Source organism: Chelonia mydas, chromosome 6 (genome assembly GCF_015237465.2).
Source record: "Chelonia mydas isolate rCheMyd1 chromosome 6, rCheMyd1.pri.v2, whole genome shotgun sequence".
Classification (NCBI taxonomy): domain Eukaryota; kingdom Metazoa; phylum Chordata; order Testudines; family Cheloniidae; genus Chelonia; species Chelonia mydas.
The window spans coordinates 104,016,245-104,040,755 of NC_051246.2; the positions used below are offsets into that span (position 1 = coordinate 104,016,245).

General features: G+C 45.6%; 1 protein-coding gene across 4 annotated transcripts in view; it reads right to left on the bottom strand.

Annotated features, from left to right (window-relative positions):
- ITPK1 (inositol-tetrakisphosphate 1-kinase) overlaps nt 1-24,511 on the bottom strand; it is a 229,763-nt gene that overhangs the window by 125,529 nt on the left and 79,723 nt on the right. Inside the window, exon 3 of one of the 4 annotated variants that reach the window (XM_043548509.1) lies at nt 9,422-9,597. The exons of the other annotated variants lie outside the window; for them this stretch is intronic. The gene's annotated coding sequence lies outside the window, so the exon portion shown is untranslated. The remainder of the gene's footprint in view (nt 1-9,421; nt 9,598-24,511) is intronic. 4 annotated transcript variants of the gene reach the window in all.

A 24,511-nucleotide genomic window follows, 5' to 3' on the forward strand; every position in this document is an offset into this window, starting at 1 on the left:
AGTTGTTCCACGAGATGAGGAACACGTCTCCTAGAAATGCAGTCCCGAGTCCCGCTCTGGAGCAAAACAGCCGACATTTTCGATTCTGGGATGTCGCAAAGAGGTCTGTTGACGGGGTGCCCCAGAGGCAGAATAGCTGTTGAAGTATTGCGGGATGCAGTTCCCATTCATGTTCTGTTGAGAAGCATCTGCTGAGTGCATCGGCAGTAGTGTTGTGGCAGCCTGGTAGGTAGGAAGCGATGATTTGATTTGTATTTGATGTTGTATGCACCAATTCCATAGTCAGATGGCTTCCATGCAAAGGGAATGTGATCAGGCTCCCCCTCGTCTGTTGGTGTAGTACATACATGCTATGTTGTCTGTTAAGACCCAAATAGATTTGTTCTTTATGAGGGGAAGAAAGTGAAGGCATGCTTGCCTCACTGCTCTGAGCTCTAAGAGATTTATGTGTAGGTGTGTCTCTGATGCGGACCACCGGCCTTGTGCCCCCCTAGATGCACTCCCCAGCCAATTAGGGAAGCGTCCGTGGTGAGCATGAGCATTGGGGATCGTTGCTGGAAGGAAACCCCCATGCAGAGGTTTTCTGGTCTTGTCCACCAATGTAGGGAAGCTGGGCCATTGGGAGGAGGAGTTAGCAGCGTTCCTAAGGTGTATCTGTTGGGTTTGAAATTGGAATTGAGCCAGCCCTGAAGACATCTCATGTATAGCCTGGCATACTGGACCACGAAGGTGGTGGCTGCCATGTGACCAAGGAGCTGTAGACAGATTCTTCCCTGTGTCCTGGGACGAACAGAGAGTGTGCGTATGAGCTGCGTGATAGCGAGGAGTCTATGATATTGGAGCGAGGCCCTGCTCTGGATTGAATCGAGAGGAGCTCCGATGAACTCAATCTGTTGTGTAGGTGTCAGGGTGGATTTTTGGATGTTTATTTGGAGGCCTAGGCTGTGAAAGAGGGAGATGGCAAATCGGGTAGCCTGAAGTGTCTCGCCATAGGCGTTGCCTTTGATGAGGCAATCGTCCAGGTAGGGGAAAATCGTGATCCCATGTTTGTGGAGGTGAGCCACGACCACAGCTAGAGTTTTGGAAAAGACTGTCGGCGCTGTGGAGAGGCCAAAAGGAAGAACTCTGTATTGAAAATGGTCATGACTGATTGCGAATCGTAGGAAGCGTCTGTGAGCTGGATGAATTGATATATGAAAATAAGCGTCCTGTAGGTTGAGAGCTGTGAACCAGTCCCCTTGATCCAGTGCAGGAATTATTGTGCCCAGTGTGACCATCTTGAATTTTTGTATCCTCACAAATTTGTTTAGTCGGCGTAGATCTAGTATAGGCCTCCATCCCGCGGTCTTTTTCTGGGTCAGGAAGTAATGGAGTAGAACCCTTTCCCCTCAATGTTGCGTCGGCACAGGTTCCACTGCACCTAGCTGGAGAAGGTGAGCCACTTCTACGCGAAGCAGGTGCTCATGAGAGGGTCCCTGAAGAGGGACGGGGAAGGGTAGGAGGACAGGATATGAATGGGATAGAGTAACCGGAGTGAACTATTTCAAGGACCCAGTGATCCTGTGTAATATGCTGCCAGGCATGTTGGAAACTCTGGAGGCGGTAGCCAAATGGGCAAGTAGGCTGTGGAATCAAGGGGTAGTCGCACAGACCCTCGACCAACGTTTCAAAATTGTTGTTTATTCCCAGATGGGTGGGAGGTGGTTGCTTGAGTTTGATTTTGTCTGCGCTAGGCGGGTCTAGAGCGATTCCGATTTATGTCATATGGTTTGGGTTGAGGCCGATACTATTGTTGTGTGTATAGTCTTTGGTAAGGTTGGTATCGTCGTCTCCTGGGAAGAGATGGGTGAATACCCAAGGTGCGCACTGTCGCTCTAGAATCTTTCATAGTGTGAAGTAGTTCATCAGTTTTTTGGAAAACAGTTTGTCTTTATCAAAGGGGAGGTCCTCCACTTTGGTCTGCAGATCTTTAGGGATGTCAGATGCAGAAAGCCATGAAGATCTGCGCATAACCACAGCAGTTGCAGTAGTATGGGCTGCTGTGTCTGCCGTGTCTAAAGAGGCTTGTAGGGACATTCTGAAAATCAATTGGCCCTCGCTCAGAAGTGATTTAAAGTCTGCTCTCCTATCCTCTGGAACGTAGGAGGCAAATTCAAAAAGTTTATTGTAGTTATCAAAGTCGTAGCAGGCGAGGAGTGCAGAGTAGTTTGCAATCCTGAATTGAAGACTGGAGGACGTGTAAACCTTGCGTCAGAAGACGTCAAGGCGTTTAAGGTCCTTGTCTTGCAGGGTGGGCCGATATTGTGGCTGTTTTGTCCTTTGTGCGACTGCATCCATGATGAGAGACTTCATTTGTGGGTGAGAAAATAGGAAGTCAGCATCCTTAGCAGAAATATAGTATTTATGTTTGGCCTTTCTGCAGGTAGGTAATAAAGAAGCTGGAGTTTGCCAGAGAGTGTCAGCTGGTTCCAGGAGAGCTTCATTTATAGGGAGCATGATCTTTGAGGGTGCAGAGGGTTGAAGGATTCTGAGGAGTTTGTGTTGTCTCTCCTGAACTTCTTCTAGGGGGATGTCTTGACTGAGTGCTACCCTCTTGAAAAGCTCTTGAAATTGTTTACAGTCGTCCACGTTCTGTGGAGGCGGGGGGGAAGAGGGCTCTGTCTGGAGCAGATGGAGAATTAGGGGTCAGTGAATCAGGATACAGTTCGTAGCTCACGTTCTCAGGAGGGGGTTCAGGTACTCTAGAAGTGAATGGAGCTGGAGATCGAGGCACTGAAGCAAGCAGTGGTTTAGTGGAAGAGGTCTGAGGATGAGTGGTAGGAGGATGTGGCCAAGGGTACCACTGGGGCCAAGGCATAGGCTAGGAGAACTTAGGTGCCATCCACGGGGGGGGCAAAGTAGGGAAACTGAGGCTGGTGGCTGAGGACCGTAGCCTGACGTGGAAGAGGGTCCAGTGGAGGAGGAGAAACAGGTGGGGAGAACTCCGCCTGCTGCTGTATATCGGGTTCGCTGTCAGTGAAGGCAGCCAGTTCAGGTGGTGAGAGCGGCTGTTCAAAGAGTGAGCCCTGTGTATCCAGGAGCGGCGAGTTAGGCTCAGGTGGCACTGAGAGGTCACATTCAATGAGGAACTGCTGCTCCTGCTCGCTGGGCTGCGCTGAGCCTGGACTGTGCTCTAGCGCATTAGCATTGGAAAGTGAAAGTGACAGCGGTGCCGCGGGTCTGTGAGAAGTGCCCTGCAGGGGGTCCGCTGCCGGAGCAGGAGGCAGGCTCGGTGCTGACATTCTTCCCGGCTCCAGGGCAGAGCACGCAGCCGGCACCGCGGCTATTTTTAGTGCTGAGGCACTCGGTGCCGCGGAGACCATCCCGGTACGGGAGGTTGGGTTCCTGCCTCTGCGGTCTGTGGGAGCCGCGGCGGAGGCTTGAGAAAGGGCTGAGGCGCCTGCCTGTGGCGCTGTCAGCACAGAGGGTAAGGATCTCGCGGGAGGCCCTTTACCCTTGTCGGAGTCTCTCCCCGGAGACTGCTGTGCTTCTTGCCTCTGCTCCAGAGAGGGTGAAGCAGCGCTCCCCACTGGTTCGGCTCTGGCCGGGGAGCGTGTAGGAGTGGGTTTAACTTTCCCCGTCTCCAAAAGGGGCTGCAGGGATTTTTCCATGAGACGTATTTTAAGTCGCAGGTCCCTGTCACGCCGAGCCCTTGACTTGAGGCTCGTACAGTGGAGGCACTTTGCAGGGATGTGGGTTTCTCCGAGGCACTCACAATGTGAGTGCCCATCCGACCGTGGCATGGAGTCCTGACAGGAAACACACTTTCTGAATCCTGAACCCCCTAGCATTGTGAACTAGAAATGGCAGGGGAGAGTGTCTCAGCAGGAGACAAGCCTGAAGCGAAAAGTTTTTTTTGTTTGTTTTCTTTTAAACTATGTGACTACACTAAAGGAAGGGAAACAACTGGGATGTAACTAATAACTATTTCTATATTCTTTGATACTTTTTTTCCTACAGAGACCAGGGAAGAGAAGTAACACTGCCCCGAGTCCCGTCTTCAGCCAGGGACGGTTGAGAAGGAACTGAGGGGGGTGCGGGATGCAGGTGCTCAGGAAGATTCCAACGAGATGGGAGATACCAATTGAGCGCCTGAGTCCCAACCAGGCACTGTTACCGAAAATGTCCCATCAACGGCGCTGGGACGCACCGACACCTAGAGTGGAGCACCCACAGGGACAGCACTCGAAGAAGAAGTAGGGGTTACAGTGGGTGAGAAGCTGGATATGAATCAAACCTGTGCCCTTGTTGCCAAGAAGGCTAACAGGATTTTGGGCTGTATAAGTAGGAGCATTGCCAGCAGATCAAGGAACATGATCATTCCCCTCTGTTCAGCATTGGTGAGGCCTTGTCTGGAGTACTGTGTCCAGTTGTGGGCCCCACACTACAAGAAGGATGTGGAAAAATTGGAAAGAGTCCAGCGGAGAGCAACAAAAATGATGAGAGGACTGGAGCACATGATTTATGAGGAGAGGCTGAGGGAACTGGGATTATTTAGTCTACAGAAGAGTGAGGGGGGATTTGATAGCTGCTTTCAACTACCTGAAGAGGGGTTCCAAAGAGGATGGATCTAGGTTGTTCTCAGTGGTAGCAGATGACAGCACAAGGACTAATGGTCTCAAGTTGCAGTGGGGAAATTTAGGTTAGATATTAGGAAAACCTTTTTCACTAGGAGGGTGGTGAAGCACTGAATGGGTTACCTAGGGAATCTCCTTCCTTAGAGGTTTTTAAGGTCAGGCTTGACAAAGCCCTGGCTGGGATGATTTAGTTGGGGATTGGTCCTGCTTTGAAGCAGGGGGTTGGACTAGATGACCTCCTGATGTCCCTTCCAACCCTGATATTCTATGATTCTATAACCCCTACACTCCATGTGCTGAAATCTGAATTGATAAAAAGTGGAGCGCTCAGTGTTCTTTCTTGCTAAAATGAGTGTTATTTATAGAAGGATATTAGCTCTCTTTCAATTAGAAAAAAATTGCTCAGTCTGAAACTTTTATTTCCCATGAGATAAATGACAAATGTTTACCTTCAGACAATGAATTCAAAGACATTTTTATCTGTCAGAATGTTTATGTATTAACACTACAATTCTACCAGGATCCTTGCACTGGGAATGTCAATTCACAACTTGATCTATCTAGCTGATAGGTTTTTCATTTCTTAGATTAGCAGAATACTTATGGCCAACACTGGAATTTACGATTTCATGATTTTGCCATGTGTGTATGTGTACTGATATGCGTGACATAACGGATTACAACAAAACAATAGGCGAACCCAGAGCTTTTTAATTAGGATCTCATGATTGTTTTTTTTGCATGTGATTGTTGATATAAGATGCATCATCAAATACATGCATGCAAATAAATTCTATCATAGACTTAACAGGACTTGCACATTCAGTAAAGTAGAGAGACTGGGGAAGAAATCCTTGTCCTACAGAAGTCAATGGCAGATTTGCCCCTGACTTCAATGGGGCCAGGATTTCAACCTTGATCTTCACAGACTTTACAAGAATAATAGTGTGGAATTTAGCCTGTTTTAATTCTACGTATTGTGATCACTTTATTACTTTTCTGTGTCCCTTTCTTAATAGAAAGTAACACACACACAAAGTTAATTTAGTCTTCCCTTTCTCCCTCATTTCTTGAGGCAGCACACATGGTTATTAAGCACCAGTATAATTAATGCCACATTTTGCGGTGGTGTAATGTGAGTGAGTGGAAATATACTCAAGAACGTATGTGATCAAGGAGCCATCTGAGAATTTTTTTCTAAAGCTAGAGGGGATGGGCGAAAAGATCAAAGTTGCACAATCTCGAGTTCCAAATTACATGTTCTCGAGCTTGCATTCCTCACTTCCATTAAAAACGGAGTGCCAAGGGGAAAAGATCACCAGAGGCACAACCCAATAAAGGTCTGAGTAATGAGGAGGTTACTTGGAAGTCTGTATGTAACCAAGTCTGGGTCGCTCCATAAAATCTGCCTCTCCCCTCACCCACGTCCTTCGTGCTACCATTTGGAGCAGGAAGTCGCAACAACTCCTTTGGCTATGTGCCCAGGCCATTCCGTAACTCTTGCTTCGGTGTCCCTTATGTCAGATGTCTATCTGTGTCTCCTCAGGCAGATGCACCAAATTCCATTTTTTAAAACGTTTAATTTTATTTTTTTTTAAAGATTAGTTAATAGTAGTTTCAGGTACTGCCCGAATGCCCCTTCTAACTGCTGTGCTTATAGTCACATTTTCCTATTTCCCCTATCCCCCAACCCATTTATCTTTTTTCTCTCCCCTCTTGCTGTGTGAAAGGCCCACACAAACAGGAGAAACTAACTCCCTGTACAGGTGAGAAAGTGCCAAAGTGCTGTCAAAGGCACCAAAAAACAAACAGAGAAGAACAGCAAGAAATGAGGAGTTAGGGGAGGAAAGGGGTGCCTGTCCTCCCCCTTAAATTCCTTTCATTTAAAGTAGTCTTGGAGATATCTAACACATCAGTAGGTAAAACATTTACAGAGAGAAACAGAATCTTTAAAGTGATGGTGCCCCTTCAACAGACACCAGATCCAGTTCCACTTATAAATTATAAGTTTAACTGGTAAAGGGCAGAAAGAAGAAAATCAAAACAAAACCACCAGAGCTAAACTGTCAAAAGCACAGCTGGCTAGCTTCTAAGCTTTCTGACAGAGGAAGTTTGGTAAGTTACTGGTACATGGGGCACATGTCTCCCTCTAGTACAGTGGTTCTCAACCTGCGGCCTGCTTGTGGCCCAATCAGCACACAGCTGGACTATATACAGAAGTTTATGAGTCTCCTATTGCCTCGAAAGCTAATGGACCTGGCTCTTCAGCTCAAACAGTGGAGAATCAGGCTTTTAGATGCAGAGATAGAAAGAGCTTATGCTCTTATATGTTTACCAGAGTGTCTTTCACCAGGCTGCCAGACTATCAACTAGTGTTTCTGATTCTCTCTCTCTCTACGGGTATGGCTACACAGCAAAAAAACACTCCAAAATGTATATTCTTAACTCGGTTTAACTAACCAGGGTTAAAATGGCAGTGACAACACTGCAGCTCAGCTTTTAACTCAGGTTAGAAGCTTGAGTTCAACCCCAGGCTGCCCTATAGAATTTACCTCAAGCTGCTAGTCCAAGTTAAAAACCAAGTTGCCATGCCTTCACTGCTATTTTAACCTGAGTTAACTAATGCAGGTTATCTTAGGCTTCAACTGGAGCATTGTGTCCAGTTCTGGGTGCCACATTTCAGGAAAGATGTGGACAAATTGGAGAAAGTCCAGAGAAGAGCAACAAAAATGATTAAAGGTGTAGAAAACATGACCTATGAAGGAAGATTGAAAAAAATTGGGTTTGTTTAGTCTGGAAAAGAGAAGACTGAGAGGGGACAAGATAACAGTTTTCAAGTACATAAAAGGTTGTTACAAGGAGGAGGGAGAAAAATTGTTGCTCTTAACCTCTGAGGACAGGACAAGTAGCAATGAGCTTAAATTGTAGCAAGGGAGGTTTAGGTTGGACATTAGGAAAAACCTCCTGTCAGGGTGCTTAAGCACTGGAATAAATTGCCTAGGGAGGCTGTGGAATCTCCATCACTGGAGATATTTAATAGCAGGTTAGACAAACACCTGTGCGGGATGGTCTAGACCGGTGGTCACCAACCAGTCGATCACGATCTCCGGCAGCACAGCGGGGCTGCCGCTAAGACAGGCTCCCTGCCTGTCCCAGTCCCACACAGCTCCCGGAAGTGGCCAGAGAGGCCCCACGGGCAGGGGAACAGGAGTCTCCCTCCACACGTTGCTCCTGCCTGCAAGCACTGCCCCCGCAGTTCCCATTGGCCAGGAATGGGGAGCTGTGGCCAATGGGAGCTGCAGGGGTGGTGCTTGCAGAGAGGGGCAGCACGCAGAGCCATGTGCCACCTGCCACCCCCCAAGGGCCGCAGGGCCGCACTGACCCCTTTCGGGAGCGGCGTAGGGCTGGGGTAGGCAGAGAGCCTGCCTTAGCGGCAGCCACACTGCACCACCAACCAGGAGCAGCCGGAGGTAAGCGCTGCCTGCGGGAGGCCGCACCCAAACTCAAACCCGCTGCCCCAGGCTCAGCCCAGAGCCCCCTCTCACACTGTAAACCCCTCGGCCCCAGCCCAGAGCCCGCAGCCCCTCCTGAACCCCAACTCTCTACCCCAGCCCAGTGAAAGTGAGTGAGGGTGGGGAAGGGGGGGGGATGGAGTGAGTGGGATGGGGCTTTGGGGAAGGGGTAGGGCCTCAGAGAAGGGAAGGGGTAAATCCTGGGTTGCCCTTAAATTCAAAAAAGTGATCTTGGGCATAAAAAGGTTGGAGACCACTGGTCTTGATAATACTTAGTCCTGCCATGAGTCCAGGGAACTGGACAAGATTACCTCGAGGTACCTTCCAGTCCTATGATTCTATCTAGCCCAAATTAAGAAGGACTTTTTTTTCGGCCATGTAGACATATCCTAAATCGGTGTGGGTCATTCACCAGAAAGGTGAGAGTTGTCGTCGTCCCGTCTCCTCCAGACTATTGTCAATTTTGTCTTCTAATGTGGCAACAGAACATGTTGCTAGTCCAAGTCTGGTCCTCTCCCGTAGAGACTGAAAATCATTATCTCTGTGGCATCTTCCATTTAATTTCTTCCACTGCCTCCATCATTGTGGTTTCTGAGCACCCTGGAAAAATTAGCTGTATTCCTGGAGGAACTGCAACCACCAATCTTTCGGTTAAGAGCTGAACACACCAACCCATTACATTTAAGAGATACATGAAATTAGTTGTTGTTCTCAAACCAGTGGACATGTGCTCACATTGCAAACCTCACCGCCACCTCACCATGAGCAATAATCCCTTTAAATCAGGATTCAGATACCTTGGTGGGGTACTGTGGAACAAGCTTTCACTGTACCTGCCAGCACTGTATCTGCTCTGTGGTTAGAGGACTTCTGCCAGGGTTGCCAATCAGGGTTGCCAATTCAATATCTAGATATTGTCACTTAAAATTTATAAAGCATAAAAAGGGATCCTGTTTTGTGACAAACCTCCATTCATTTCGCTAATTGGCAGCCCACACTTATTGCTAGTCTAAACAAAACATCCTGAACCCTTTTGTGTGCACACACTTGTAACTTTCAAGCCAAATTCCATTTTTCAATTTACAAATGCAAAGCTCTTTTCTTATTAAAAATCAGAAGAGGGAAGCATCTTCCACTCTAATTTACTGCAGGATTCTAATGGGCTATTGCTAGGATGGGGAACTTAGAGAACTGCTACATTTAAGAAGGATCTTTAATGAACTGAGGTGAAGAAACAGGAGCAGTGCACAACCCCTATCCCCCCACCATCCCAAGCTCCCTAGCATTTCATACCTGTTCAGATCATTAGTGCAGAAAGATTGAATTGAAGACTGCAGATGACTGGGGAAAAGAGTTCCCATGAATCAGGTTAACATTGCACACAGCAGGTTTCTGCTTGACAGCAAGCTGACTGCTTCCCAGTGGGAGATGGTAAGCCAGTTTCCGAGCCTGGGTTCCTCTCAGCGGTGCTGGCAAGGCAACAAAAAGTATGCTACACTAAGCAATCCTTTACACAAGAATCTAATCTATACTTGATGCACAGCTGTCAAATTTCTGATTCTTCTGGTACTGGAAGGAGGAGATTAATAGATTCTGAGGTCAGAAAGGACCATTGTGATCAGCTAGTCTGACCTCCTGTATAAAACAGGCCACAGACTTCCTCAAAACAATTCCTAGAGTGTAGCTTTTTGAAAAACATCCACTCTTGATTTAAAAATTGCCAATGATGGAGAATCCACCATGACCCTTGGTAAATTGTGCCAATGGTTAATTACTCACTGCAAAACATTTCCGGCTTCTTTCCAGTCTGTATTTGTCTAACTTCACCTTCCAGTCATTGGATTGTACAGAACTGGTAGGAGATTTGGATTGTTTCTACTGCTCTTCCCCACTTTGCTTCCTTGCCCCTTCTAACCCTGTCCTCATCTCCATCCAGCCATTTTTGCCTTGACAGGAATGCTAAACCATCATCTTCCTCTTCTCCTTCAGTCAGTTCAGTTATTAGCAGTCCCCAGTCCTCCTGACCAGTAGGCTGTCCCCGCTAGTTGTCTAGAGACAGGAAACAACTGAGGTCTGTGACCCAGCTGGCCCCTATTAAAGATGTTAGCACAGTTCCCATTGTTCCTGTCTATGTCTTTGTTAGGAGGAAATAATCCATTTGTCTGGGCAGGAATAGGGGGTGTTGGAGAATATGGATCTGATGGTATAAAGCTTTGACCATATATTGCATTTATAGGGTTTTTCATTATAACAAGCTGCAAATTATTGGTCAGAGGAGAAAAAACAGGAGCTGGATGCAAGAGGCAAGATTTTGTGTCTTGCAGAGATAGCGCTTCAGCTATCAGCAGGGTCTGGCGTGGATACACGTTGCAATGAAAATTTATCAGCTACAAAACAGGAAGTGTTACAAGAGCTACACGCATGTGCTAAATTGCTAAACTCCAAGCCAAGTACCCGGGGGGTGGGGCGGGAAGAGGAGGAAAGTGAAAAATAATGGAGGCAGGAGGCCTCCTCCATCCGAACATCTTATCACGCTTCCTATAGTGTAACACACCAAGGGGTCAGGTTCTTGCTTGGTCACACATACTGAGAGTGTTCTTCAGCGCTGACCTTCTAGGACCTTTGTTCCATATAACATTTGAATGGCAAAGTGCTAGGGTTATAACTGGTCTAATTGTGCAGCTCTCAAACTGAAGCACAATGAAATGTGCTCAGAGGCATCAAGATTTCAAGTTTTTTATTAAAGGAAAAATTATTTTTCTCTCTCCTTCTACAACAGTAAGCATTTTCATTAGGTTTAACAGACTGGCTCACTTTAAACTGCAGTGTCTGTATTAGGGGCTCTGCTTCGATCTCACGAAGGCCCCAATCCAGCAAAGCATGTAAGCGTATGCTTAAACCCAATGACATCAATGAGCCATAACCATGTACTTAAAGGTAAGTATGTGTATAAGTGCTTTGCTGAATAGGGATGGACTGCTGAATTAGGGCCTCAAAGCCACACTGAGTTACTCTAGCTTACTGTATGTATTTTAAAAAATTATTGACAGGACAGCTCATGCCTGCTGCTATACTCATGCAAAACCAAATGACTAAAGTCAACTGAAACGGCCAGCTGAGAGCAAAAGTTGGCTTCTATTTGAATTCTTGGAAAATGAGGCTGGAAGTTTCTCATTCATCATCAGTAAATACAACACCTCTATTAACATGTGTGAAAAGTATAATTTGTTCACCACTCTTCTTATCAGCATAAAACCGTAGGACAGGAACTTCCCATCAAACAAGGCAGCTATTCAACATGCCACTGAAAAGTCAGAGCACAAAATGAAGCCAAAAGGGATGAAGATAAAACATCCCTCAGTCAAGAATTTAAAAAAAAAAATTTCAGTTCTCACTTTTGTACCTCTCCACACAGAACCCTACATTATGATTAAGGCTACGATTTTGTCACAGAATCTGACTTCCAAAGACCCCTTTAGCCACGGGGGCTGGGAACTCATGGCGATCGGGGGAGGTCCCGGATGACTGGAAAAAGGCTAATGTAGTGCCCATCTTTAAAAAAAGGGAAGGAGGAGGATCCGGGGAACTGCAGGCCAGTCAGCCTCACCTCAGTCCCTGGAAAAATCATGGAGCAGGTCCCTCAAGGAATCAATTCTGAAGCACTTAGAGGAGAGGAAAGTGATCAGGAACAGTCAGCATGGATTCACCAAGGGCAAGTCATGCCTGACTAACCTAATTGCCTTCTATGATGACATAACTGGCTCTGTGGATGAGGGGAAAAGCAGTGGACGTGTTATTCCTTGACTTTAGCAAAGCTTTTGAAATAGTCTCCCACAGTATTCTTGCCAGCAAGTTAAAGAAGTATGGGCTGGATGAATGGACTATCAGGTGGATAGAAAGCTGGCTAGATCATCAGGTAGCGATCAATGGCTCCATGTCTAGTTGGCAGCAGGTATCAAGCAGAGTGCCCCAACAGCAGGTCCTGGGGCTGGTTTTGTTCAATATCTTCATTAATGATCTGGAGGATGGCGTGGATTGCACCCTCAGCAAGTTTGCAGATGACACTAAACTGGGAGGAGAGGTAGATACGCTGGAGCATAGAGATAGGATACAGAGGGACCTAGACAAATTAGAAGATTGGGCCAAAAGAAATCTGATGAGGTTCAACAGGGACAAGTGCACAGCCCTACACTTAGGACGGAAGAATCCCACGCACTGCTACAGACTAGGGACCGAACTGCTAAGCAGCAGTTCTGCAGAAAAGGACCTAGGGGTTACGGTGGATGAGAAGCTGGATATGAGTCAACAGTGTGCCCTTGTATAAGTAGGAGCATTGCCAACAGACCGAGGGACGTGATATTCTATGATTCATTCTAACTGCAGGGTCCCGCCGCAGCGGCAGGGAGCTGTGAGGTATGCCCATCACATGAGGCAGCAGGCCCCCAAGCTCCAATACGCCATGGGCAGCGGGGGTATGCTGGCTGCCACGGTGGGCAGGGAGACCCCGGCAGCTCCCCAGTGGGGCAGGGAGACCGTGGAGCTCTGAGCCCCGACAAGTGGTGGGGGCCCTGGAGCTCTCAGCCACCCTGCAGCTGCTCAGCCCTTTCCCATGTTATCATGGATATTTTTAGTAAACGTCATGGACAATAAAGAAAAATTCATGGAAGCCCATGACCTGTCCCTGATGTTTACTAAAAATATCCATGACAAAATCTTAGCCTTAATTATAATCCAAGCAGACAAGTAAAGAGAACCCTCCTGTGGCACACTGTACCTCAAAATAGCACCCCGGAACCCCCATTTTCACCACCATGTGGTTATGATACATTCTGTACAAAGGATGCCTTTTGAGGTATCATTTAAGAAGTCTTGATTTGATGAACATTAATATCCTGTTGGATTGCATGTACTATCATTGTACATGAACTTATGAAGTATTGCTGTGTGTGTGTTACCAAAATTTGTGAGGTTGGGAAACACCCACAGACAGCCTTTCAGTTGCAACAAAAGAGCAGCTATCACTGGGCAAACAGGTGTTAATGGCCCATCAAGAAGATTCCACTCTCCTAGAGGTTCTTTAGAAACCAGCACATACACAATGGGAACTGCCTGACCCTCACCTCACAGCAAGGATCTTTCTAGCAGTTGGAAAAAAGTATAAAAGTGAGGCAAGTGACATCATCACTTGGCCTCTCTCCCTCCTCCCCCATCCCAACACCAGGGAAATTGTCTGGGAAACAAAGACTTGGAACTCAAGAGACTGGTCCCCGACTGGAAGGGAGTCCAATCTGTGTATTGAGGAACCGTGAGCTGTCTGTTAGGGTGAGAGGCTGCTTGATTTATATCTTGCTTAGTCTGCTAAAGTTAGAATTTAGACTGTTTTTATTTTTATTTCTTAGGTAATCAATTTTGATCTCTATGTCTGCTACTTATAATCACTTAAAATCTATTTTTCTGTAGTTAATAAATCTGTTTTATAATTCACCTAAAACAGTGTGTTTTTGGTGGAAGTGCTAGGGAATCTCAGCTCAGATTAAAAAGGTGGGTGCATGTCCACTTTCCTTTGAAGAAGTGGCAAACTTATTAATGAGCTTGCACTGTCCAAGGGAATTTTGAGCAGTGTAAGACGGTATATTTCTGGGGTGCAAGGCTGGGAGCTGGGGTGATTTGCTGGTGCCTCTCTATGATTCATGAGTGGCTCGGAGTATTCATTCAATTTAGCTGAGTGTGTGGCTCCACATGTTGATGACTCAGTGATCACAGCGCCTGGAGCGGTTTTGCTGCTTGTCACTGACCTAGCTTTGTGAGAGACAACCCAGGCTAGAGAATTAAGGAAGTACAGCAGTCCCACAGTTAAAGGTTGTACTCCGGGATCTCGTCACACCTCCCCCATTATCTTCCCTGGACAACCAATCTGCAGTTATTCTATACACATAGTATTAGCCTTTGTAAATAACTTAATGCTCAATCCAAGAAGTTACATGGCACATACATTAGTTTTGCCAGGTAGCTCTCCTTTTCTTTATCTTCCCTGCACTGCTAACACTGCCGAACAAGGAGGTTACACTGGGATCTATTTACACTCTGTAAAACTCTCCCCTTCCTTTCCAACTAATCTCAAAAACAAACAACCCATCTGAATCCATTCCCTACTAGGAGTCTGTTTGCTCTTAAGAGCTTGTAATGAAACTCATCTTGCCTATGTAACTATTCTCACCCCAAAAGAGCACATGTGTAACACCCACTGGTCATTCTCACAATATTATCTAAAAGTTTGGCATTATCACAGAAAAGATATTCCTGCTCTGCCACAGACTTCCAGCGTGACCTTGGGCAAGGCACTTAGTGTCTCTGTGTCTCATCTGAAAAATAGCACAGCCCAACTTCACAGGGGTGTTGCAAGGATGAATACATTACAGATTGTGAGGTGCTCAGATACTGTGGTAATGGGGCGGGGGGGGGGGTCATATAAATACCTAAGACTGACAGAGAGAGAGACAAGCTTTTATGTCAAGAGAGTCAAATTCCCTCCCAGCTTCCATCTTCAATGTCACCAGCCATAACTGATGCTCCTTTCTACTGGATTTGCCATAGTCAGATTTCCTGTTTTGGCAGGATACTTTTTGGCTCAAATAGCATTTTGAGCCTTGCGATTTAGCTCTATGGGAGTTTTTTATTTTCCTGCCTTCCTGTTTCCTTTCCTGTTCAGGGGAGTCATACCTTCTGGGACTCACAATGTGCTCTAGAAGCCTCCATGCCTCGTCAAAGGAGTTTAAACTATCCACTTTTTTATTTTATGGTCTTCGTGATTACTGTCTTCATTTATTTTAAATTATCCCCCCTTTCTAAAGTTAAGGGTAGGTAATTGTTTTATTAAACTGTTTTGTAGATTTGCAAAGTTTTAAATTTTATTCCCTTTCCAATACAAAATACTAATCTTGGGGAGGAAACCACTCAGCGAAGTGTTTAAAGGGCACACAAACCCAGCAGGTTGGCTCCATGCTCTGATAGGGTTCTGTAACTGATGCAAGTTTATAAGCATTTCTACAGCACCTGTTCTCGATAGTATGGCCCAGACATTGCATCAGAATAGCCCTTCTGGGCCACCACAAAAGAGTGGGAGCAAACTATTTGGGAACATGAGCTTTTTAGGACAGAAATTGCCTTTGGGCTTGCCTATATGAATGGTTAGTTCACGTCAAACTGGGGTGGAAAAATCTACCCCACATCAGCCTGCTGCACTCTAAGTTTTCAGTTCCACAAATTAAGATTTTAAAAAAGAAAGAAGTGAGTTTCACCACCGGTTTTGGCAGTTATATATTTGAATTTGTACAAAAAGTGCCTTTTCCTAAAGTCCTGAGTGCTTCAAGCATAAATACGCTAACTGACTATACATTGGTATAATGCCCTTTCAGACTTTGGTATAATAGTTTCCTTAGTTAATGGTTAGGAATGTGCCCAGAGGAGATCACGGATATCAAATTGATTTTCAAAAGCTGACTTGAAATCTGCTAATTGTATACATTGTTAGTTCATATAATCACTTAGTCCTATCACCGTTACATAGGGCCTGTGGATGGGAGGACAGGAGGTTCTTTTTTTTTTTCCATGCACTTTTTGTATCTCGTCTTGCATTAGGCTCGTTATGGCAAACCCCTGTGCCTGCATAGATTTCACCACAGGTCTGGAGCCTTGGACTGTAAGCTCTTCCGGGCAGGGTTTGTGTTTGCATAACTGCATGTTTCTATAGAATTTAGTACTATGAGCCTTCACTACTCATCTGTGTGCCACTGTAAGGTAAATTATGGTTATTGAGAGTAGTATGGAGAGACGCACCACCTTTGGAAACTGTTTGCAGCTCCAGAGCAATTCAAGAAGTCCGCCTTCACAGGCGGAGGAAAAATAAGGCTGGTTGCTTTTAAATGGGAGGATGTTGTTTTGTTTTTAACCAGACAAAAAAAATGCACAGGTAATAAGTTGGACATTTGAAAAGAAAGCCAGACAGATGCCTGAGTTTTTATTAATCCAAATAAAATTAAAGTTAAAAAACTGTTGCATTTACCAGTTGTAAAATCCCTCCTCCATCTTGATAATTTGGGTATTAATATAAATAATGCCACCCGAGAGAACTACAAAAAGGGGTGACATTCTCCTCGCAATTCACTGTAAATCCTCAAACAGTCGAAATGTTCATGCTCGGGACACCAATTAACATTAAATAGCACATCGTGCTTCCCATGCTGTCCAAGAAACTGAAAAATCATCAGGAGCTCCAAACAAAACTGTGTTACTCAAACATCGCTGGCTCCCAAATACATACAGAAAAATACTGACCAAACTGAGAGACAAAGAAGAACGAGACCATCTCCAATAGAACAATGGTCATTTGTCATCTTTGCTGTAGGCAATCAGTGGCTAACAGCTGGGAATACCAACGAGGGGGATAAAAGAACCACCATATGAAAGATACCACAACATACACTAGGTATAAAAGGCAAGGAGATGGGACCAAGCTCTTTAAGGCCCCCTTTTGTAAGACAAGTCAGGTCCTGCTTACAACAACTAGAACAGAGGTTTTCAAACTGTGGGTCAGGACTCCAAAGTGGGTTGCAACCCTGTTTTAATGGGGTCGCCAGGGCTAGCTTAGACTTGCTGGGGCCTGAGGGCTTCAGTCCAGGGCAGCAGGGCTCAGGTTACAGGCCCCCCATCTGGGGCTGAAGCCCTTGGGCTTCGGCTTTGGCCCCCCCACCTGGGGCGGAAGGGCTTTGGCTTTGCCCTTGCCCCACTCCCACGCAGGGTGGCAGGGCTTGGGCGGGCTCAGGCTTCGGTCCCCCCTCCTGAGGTCCTGTAGTAATTTTTATCAGAAGGGGGTTGTGGTGCAGTGGAGTTTGAGAACCCCTGAAATGGGAAAATTAAGGGCCCAATCCTGCAAGTTCTCTATGAGCAGAACTAGGGTGACCAGATGACAAGAACAAAATATCGGGACACGTGGGGGGGGCAGCCACAGGCTCACAGCCCCCCCACCCATCAGGGCTGGCTCTAGGTTTTTTGCTGCCCCAAGCACACACAAAAAAAAGCCAGAGTGCCGCCGAAGCAAAATATCGGGACAAATGGCGTCCCGACCATACATTGGTCAGGACGCGGGACAAACAACTAAATATCGGGACAGTCCCGATTTTATCAGGACGTCTGGTCAGCCTAAGCAGAACTCCCATTAAGTCAGTACAATCCTGTGTGCAGAAGGCATGCAGGCTCAAACTGAATAGGCCCCGGCCTCTCCAAAGAGCTCTTTGGGAGCAGATCCCAGGACAAAAAGTGAACACACACGGTGCTCCTGAAAGGACTGGGCACCACAGATATTAAGCACCTTTCTATCACTGTGCTAATACCATTCTAGTTAAAAGCTTTCCTGATAAGCACAGAAAGCAGCTTCATGACGATTTTTGAAAATTAGGAAGGCTTTTTCCACCTTTCCATAGCACAGCAGAAAAAAACTGGGGAGGAAGAGACCTAAAAATCTAGATGCATGATGTATGAAGACTTTCCAGAGGAAGGTATTTAAAAATAATATGCTGGTATCAAAACATTAAACAACCACCAACACTGCAAAGTCCAAGCTAAAAACTCCAAAACTAAATGAAGTTCTCAAATTTGCTACAATGGCTCAAATCACAAGAACACTAAGAGATAAGAATAAAGCAAATAAAAGTGGATGCGTACGCCACTTACAGGTATACCTGTGTTCTAAGATAATCAAACATACAAAGAACTACACTGGCTCAACAGAAAGCTTTTCTACTATAGGGTGTGGGAACTAAACCAGGAAAGCCTTCCCAAAGTACTAATGGGAAAAAAAGCAGAGAAAGTAATTCTATTGTACTGTATTAAACTATTATAAAATAAATCAGATCTGGAGAGCACAAAAGGACAACAGAGTTTATCTACAGAATTTAGATCGCTGCTAATGACACAGAATGAGATCTACTTCTTTCTTGCATTTGATTCTGGGCATCTGATTGCCAGAAAAAATATTAGCAAACTAGCAACGAGCAACAAAAATGAGCAGGAGGCCAGAGAGATCGATACATGAGGGAAGCCTAAAACAAGCAGAGTCAGATTTTCAAAGCTGCCTAGGAGATTCAGATGCCCAATTACCTAATTAATTTTAAATATGAATTGGGCATCCGAATTCCCCAGGCAGCTAGTTTTAAAACTCTCGGCCCCAATTTGTACTGCTACACCAAGTGATAACAAAAGGGGAGCGTGGCGCTGGAAGATATAACAACAGAATACAAATATCTGAAAGTGATAAAGCCACAGTTGGAGATAGAAATAATATACGGTGGTAGAGTACGAAAGATGTTAATTTCATCCCACTATTCTGAGTTAAGAAAGGAAAATGTTCAGGCTGATTACCAGGAAAAGCTTCCTGGCAGTAATAGGTTGTGGAATAATCTCCCGAAGCAACTGGTGAAAGCCCCCTCACTTGGAACTTTCAAAATTAGACTGAACAATACAAAAACGTATAATAGGGAATATTCCTGGATTGGCAGGGAAACAGACCAGGTGATCTAATATCAAAAAGTCAGCACATTTTAGGAGAGTCAGAGAAAGTCCTTTGGACTTAAGTTCTCACTTGGCCACAACAATTTCATTTCTCACAAAATCTAGGCACTGGATGGGGGAACAAGTTCTTCTCTTCATATTATGGGTCAAGCAGAAGTGAAGTTCTTGAACTGGGTGGTCAGAGTCCAAAGTCTGCCAAGCACTGACCTGTATCTTGCATAATGGCAAGAACAGAAGGAAAAAAAACCCTCCAGAAAAAAGGGTATTGATCCTGAGGAATAATTCCTATGTTTGAAAAATAATTTAAAGCCTATTTTGTAGCTGGTGACATTTGCTATTTATTTAAATTAGTCAGACCTGTGATCCCAGTGTCCTGGAACAATTTAATCAATACATATTAATTATGCTGCTTGCTATAAATGTTTTTCCATCCTTGATGTAACCAAATCATGTTTAAGTAATAAATCTGTTTTGAAGTTTAACAAGTTTTTATACAGCCATGCTGCAGCATTCACAATGCAAAAGAAAACAGTGCATTATAAATGCACTACATCTTTTTGTATTATTATTGTATTTCCAGTTCTCTCCATTAAGTAGTCAGTGACTATGAATGGGCTGGGGAATTACCAGCTTGTTAGCCATACCCAATAGCGATTTACAATGGAAAATGTCAAGTGAAAATTTATTTTACTAAGTGCTTTGTATTGTAATGTGCTCCATGGCTCCAATGGTTTCTTCGTATCCTTTACCAGTAACTAGCGTTAAACAAAAATCCAGCTCATTGACTGCAAAAGTCCAGTAGAGAAACTGTTTAAAGTGGGGCGAAATGGGCTGATTTTCATATTCAGCAAGTTAATGGCTCTGAGAGAGTGTGCCCTTTGTCCTAAAACCATCTGCAAATGCACAATGTGCGTGAGAAATACCCTGTGCAAACACAACAGATTTTACTTGCTGCCTGATAAGATCTTTCAGAGGCGCCTCTGGCTCACCATTAACTAAGCAGCTAAGATTAAGGAACTTGCACTTGCATGGCACATCCTGATTCAGTTGTTTCAGGATTCTGTAGGGCACCTCCACCTGACAACGATGCAGCAAGAGACTATGGTGCCCACATTCATACAGAGAATGCCAAGATGCATACACCACATACTATGCATGTGCCTGCCAGCTACATGGTGCTTCTTGAAGAGCATTCAAGAAGCACCAAAGCATAGGATGAACCAGTCCACATAAAGTACTGGAAATGCATGATCGGAAATATCTCCCAACTGGTAGGAAAATGCACAAGATGCCCTAGTAAGACTTTTCTTCTCTGTCACTGTTACTATATGTAAGCGGGGAAATAGTCCCACTATTGTGGGGAACTTTTCTGGCTTCTGCACTACCCCGGTGAAGTGGGCTAGCGAAAGGATCTGAGTCCTCGCTCCCACTTCCTTTACCCAGAGGCCTCCCTGCCCTTGAGGACTCCTCTTCCACTCTGCTGCCTGGCAAAGTCCTCATAACCCCAACAAGGCTGGTCCCAGGATTCCCGGAGGGCTCGATCCCCAACACTGCTGTAGTCACCTAGGACAGGGGCTAGGGTGTCCCCACTCCGGGGTACTCTCTCTGCACTGAGCACTTCTCTGATGCACTGATCATTACATACAATTTAAAGGAAAAGCAAGTTATTTAATCAACAATTAATTTCAAAAAGAATAAGGAAAAATGAGGAAGGTTAAAGGAAACACATCAACCCACTCTGTGGCAGGGAACATCACAAACAGTGTCTCTGGAATGTCAGGACAGTTCAGTCTGTTCCTTGCAAGTCCCAGGCCTCCTTCTCAGGCTCTGGATGTGCTGCAGGGATGCGGTGGGTTGGATACTTACTCTGGTGGTGGCCACACGCTCTCAGGCTCGTGGTGGCAGGACCCTTCTTCCCAGCATTGCCCCCGCCCTGTCAGGGTTACCATTCCCCCCCCCCGAGTCTGGCCTGCAGAGCCTCCTGGCTGAGGCATCTCCCTGTGCTGGGCCTGCTGCCCAGGGTCCCCCGTCGCTCTCCCCAGCTGCTCACGACACCTGGCTCTGGACTGCTTCAGCCCCAGCTCCAGCTCCACTCTACCTCAGCACGGCTGCTGCTCTGCCTCCAGCTCCCTGGGCTGCTACTCTGACCCCTCTAGCTCTGGTTGCTGCAGCTGTCCTTCCAGGGCAAGTCTGCTCTTTCTGGGCTGTGCCTCTGGCTTTAGGGCTGCAGCTCTGCTCCCAGGACAGGGTCTGCTTTCTCTGGGCTGCTTTTCTGGTCCCTCTGGATCTGGCACAGCTCTGCTCCCCAGTTCAGCTTTGGCCCCTGCTTTCTCCTTAGCTCAGCCCCACTCTGTCTGACCCAGGCAATTCCAGCTCACACAGAGGATGGGACCTCCCTGGCCTTCTGACTCCCTGATTAGCCTGCCCGCCCTGTCATTCAGGCTGACCTGGAGCATTGGCCTTTCCCCATTGATCCTGGGGACTGTCAGTTTCAGGGTCCCGATTCCCCATCGACCCTTCCCCCTTTTAGTACTGGGAGCTAGTAACTAAAACATCCCCACTGAATATTAGTAAGGGGGCAACAGTCCCCTTACATATAATTTAATACGAAAAAAGGAGCATAAGCTCACCTAGATAATTTCAGAAGGCTGCTTATTTTAAGTACACTTAGTCCTGACTCGGGCTGCACTCCAGCCAGTTACAATGGGGCTAGCACAAGGTGATGTGCACACCTACACCAGCAGAGCAAAAAAACCCAACCACTGTGTGCAGGACATCCACAAGGATGGGAGTTTAAACATGTGAGAAACTGCAAAAGACATTATCACCACCAGAGCACATTTTTCAACCTACAGATGCCTGCTAAAAAACCTCACAGTGCTGGTGCTGGGGGGCGGGGGGGAGACAACCCAAAACAAGTAGCAGCTGGAATGATCAAGCCCTGCGGTAAGCAAACAACAGGTGAAATATTTCAGAAAGGGCTTTCTAACCTGAGGCTGAATGCAGAGTTGAGATAGTGCAATCTGATTCTTTTACTGTCACAGCAGAGGACTCGGAGACAGCTGGCTAATGAATGAATGATGCTCAAGGGCAGGAGGGTGAGGAGATGGAAGTAGGGCTTCTCTTTCCATTGCTCAGTGCCTGTCAGGGAGAGGGTTCTATAGAACTCATTGACAGTGCATGGCCATTCTTCAAAAGGTAACCACGGTTCTTCCTCACACCAATTATTTTAAAAAGACTTTTGAAAAAAGCCAACTGAGAATTTCACTCCCATTATTTTTCAAAGTGTTTTTCCTCCTGAGGCAGGTGGGTGGTTTCCTTTTCTTCTCTTTGTAACCATTTCTACCTGTCTTTAGCACAAGGATGAGAGACTGACGCTTAATCGTTAACGGACCAGTGCTGCCGATGTAGAAGGCCTTTAATGCTGCCAAAGAAACCCCATCAGGCACCAGGTGGTGCACATCAAAGGGTACAGAACCCTGGGAAATCAGATGCTTGGTGTGCTGTGATGTAGAGGCAAGATCAAACTAGGAAGCTATATTTACACGCAGTAGGGGCTGTAGCGCCTTTCAGCAGAGGTTCTCAAAATGCCTTACAAAGATTAAAGCCTCAGAACGCCCTAGTGAGGTATTTCCACCTTTTTGAAAACAAGCATAATCAAGAGACAGAAAGGTTAAGTCACTTGTCCAAAAGTCGCCCGTGTGGGAAAAGAAACCGGCTTTGTAACTCCAATTCCTCCTGCTTGAAACACAAACCACGCTGCCTTAAAACAGCTGTGGCTGGAGTTTTGTTCTGGGTTTTTTATTTTAGTCAGCCATTTCCCAGGAGAACAATAAAATCCATAGATAAGCCAGACGCAGACCCCTCCAACATTCTTGCATCATGTCACAAGTGCAGGAGAAACCAGCCACCTCCTCAATTTGTTTTCCTGTCAGCTTTTTCTTCCATTCCAGCAGGACGTAGGTCACTGCACTGGGGCATTTCCGTTCCAAACTTTGAGTTTGCAGGCTAATAAAACTAAAGCTTATAAAAAGCAACTCATCTCCTGATTGACCTAGTCTCCTCCTGTTTAATTTGAGCCATGATAATGAGATGTGATCAATTTGGAGTCCACAGGCAGACACCAAATTACAGGAAGGAATACAAGACATGCTGCATTTCTTTTTGGAAACTTTTATAAGTTGCTTTGAAACTAATCAAAAGATGTTAAACACATCAAGGGATTTGCTGTCTTTTCAGATGAACAGCAGGAGAGGGGACAGTCAGGAGTAGCTATGCAACCTTCCAAAGGGACAAAAAAGTAGAGATATCACCCTTCAGATATTTAGTGTATATGCAGGATTTCAGGGCTTAGAAGTTTTCCTTATATGAGGTGTGTATTTTTTGGCAAATCAAGACCCCCCCCTTTTTTTTTTAAAAAGAAAAAATTGTTGATTTTTAAAAAGGTATTTAAAAAATGGCACCTCTAAAGCCATATGCTCCTAGTGAGCATCATGAGAACTAATTTGCACCCACAAGCGATGTCTGCGAAAAATACTAAAAAAGAATTTTTTTTATCTACATCCAAAATTGACAGTACACATTTGGAGACAAATTAACTACAGTTCACATACAAGTCTTCTAATAAGAGCAAGCTACAAAACCTGCTCTCAGATTTTTGTATTAGGGAGTTGTGGGGAGGGGATGTGGCTGTAAGGAAGGGGTAAAATGAAGTGCAAAAGTGACAAGTTTTTCTTTGCCCCCTTCAGTGTCCCTTTAAGATGGACACAGATGACCTTTATGTAAAGATTTCCCCTCCCCTCCAATTATTTTCTTCATGTTACAAACGAGCCCATCAAGTTAGCCCGCTATTTGTGTGGGAAAACTTGGTCAAGAAGTTTGGAAGACCTTGATGGTGCCCTCAAGACCAGAGACTGACAATGAAGCTGCAACTCCCCCAGACTCCAGGGACACAGCATCCAAAGCCAGCAACTCATTTGAGGGTGGTTAAACTCTACTGTAATGAACCAGGAGGTAATACTGTTCAGTTCAGCCTGCGGAACCAATGGCATTTTTCAATAAGCCTTATTCTATGGTTTGCCCCCTTCCACGCTGGCCAAACAAAACCAAACCCTCTTGTACCCCAGGTCAAACCCAGGCAAGTTGAAAAGTTACTGTTAAACTCTTGTTTTGACCTGTGTAGCAGGGCCCTCAGATCCCTCCTATTAAAGCAGGAGCAGTGAGCTGTGGCTTGGGGTTTTCAGCCTCCTGTCATGTCATTATCATGATGAAATTCTCCTTGCAAAGAGGGTTCATAGTGGAGCTAAAGGTTTCCAACATAAAAAAAACAGTCGGGGGGGGAAGGGGGGTTGTGGAACAAACTTTAAAGACCTTCCTTATGCAGCCTAAAGAAGTAGTTAGTGGTAGAAACAGCACACACATTTTTTGCTTTATAGGGGCAAGGTTTCCTTAGGCCACTGCATTATGCGATTCTATATTTAAGTCAGCTATGTTTGAACATTTCCCACAGAGTCAAAGTCCCTCTTTGAATACTTAAATACCTTGCTTCATGTGGAAAGGGATTGGGGGGGGGGGGGGCGGGGGGAGGAAGAGAGCCTTTTATTCATCCCAAGAAATGTTTGTCTCAAACTTTTTTCCACATTTTGACTAGCACTGCACTTACATTGTGCGTATTCTACTGCCAGCGTTAGCTTGTTAATTGATAAAGGTCTAAGCTAGAGAATGGCCACAATAACATTAACAAGGTTTCTATCTTCTATTGACTAACTGGCTAATTCTGCCAAAATTGCTAAGCAATAAACATAATGTAAACTGGTA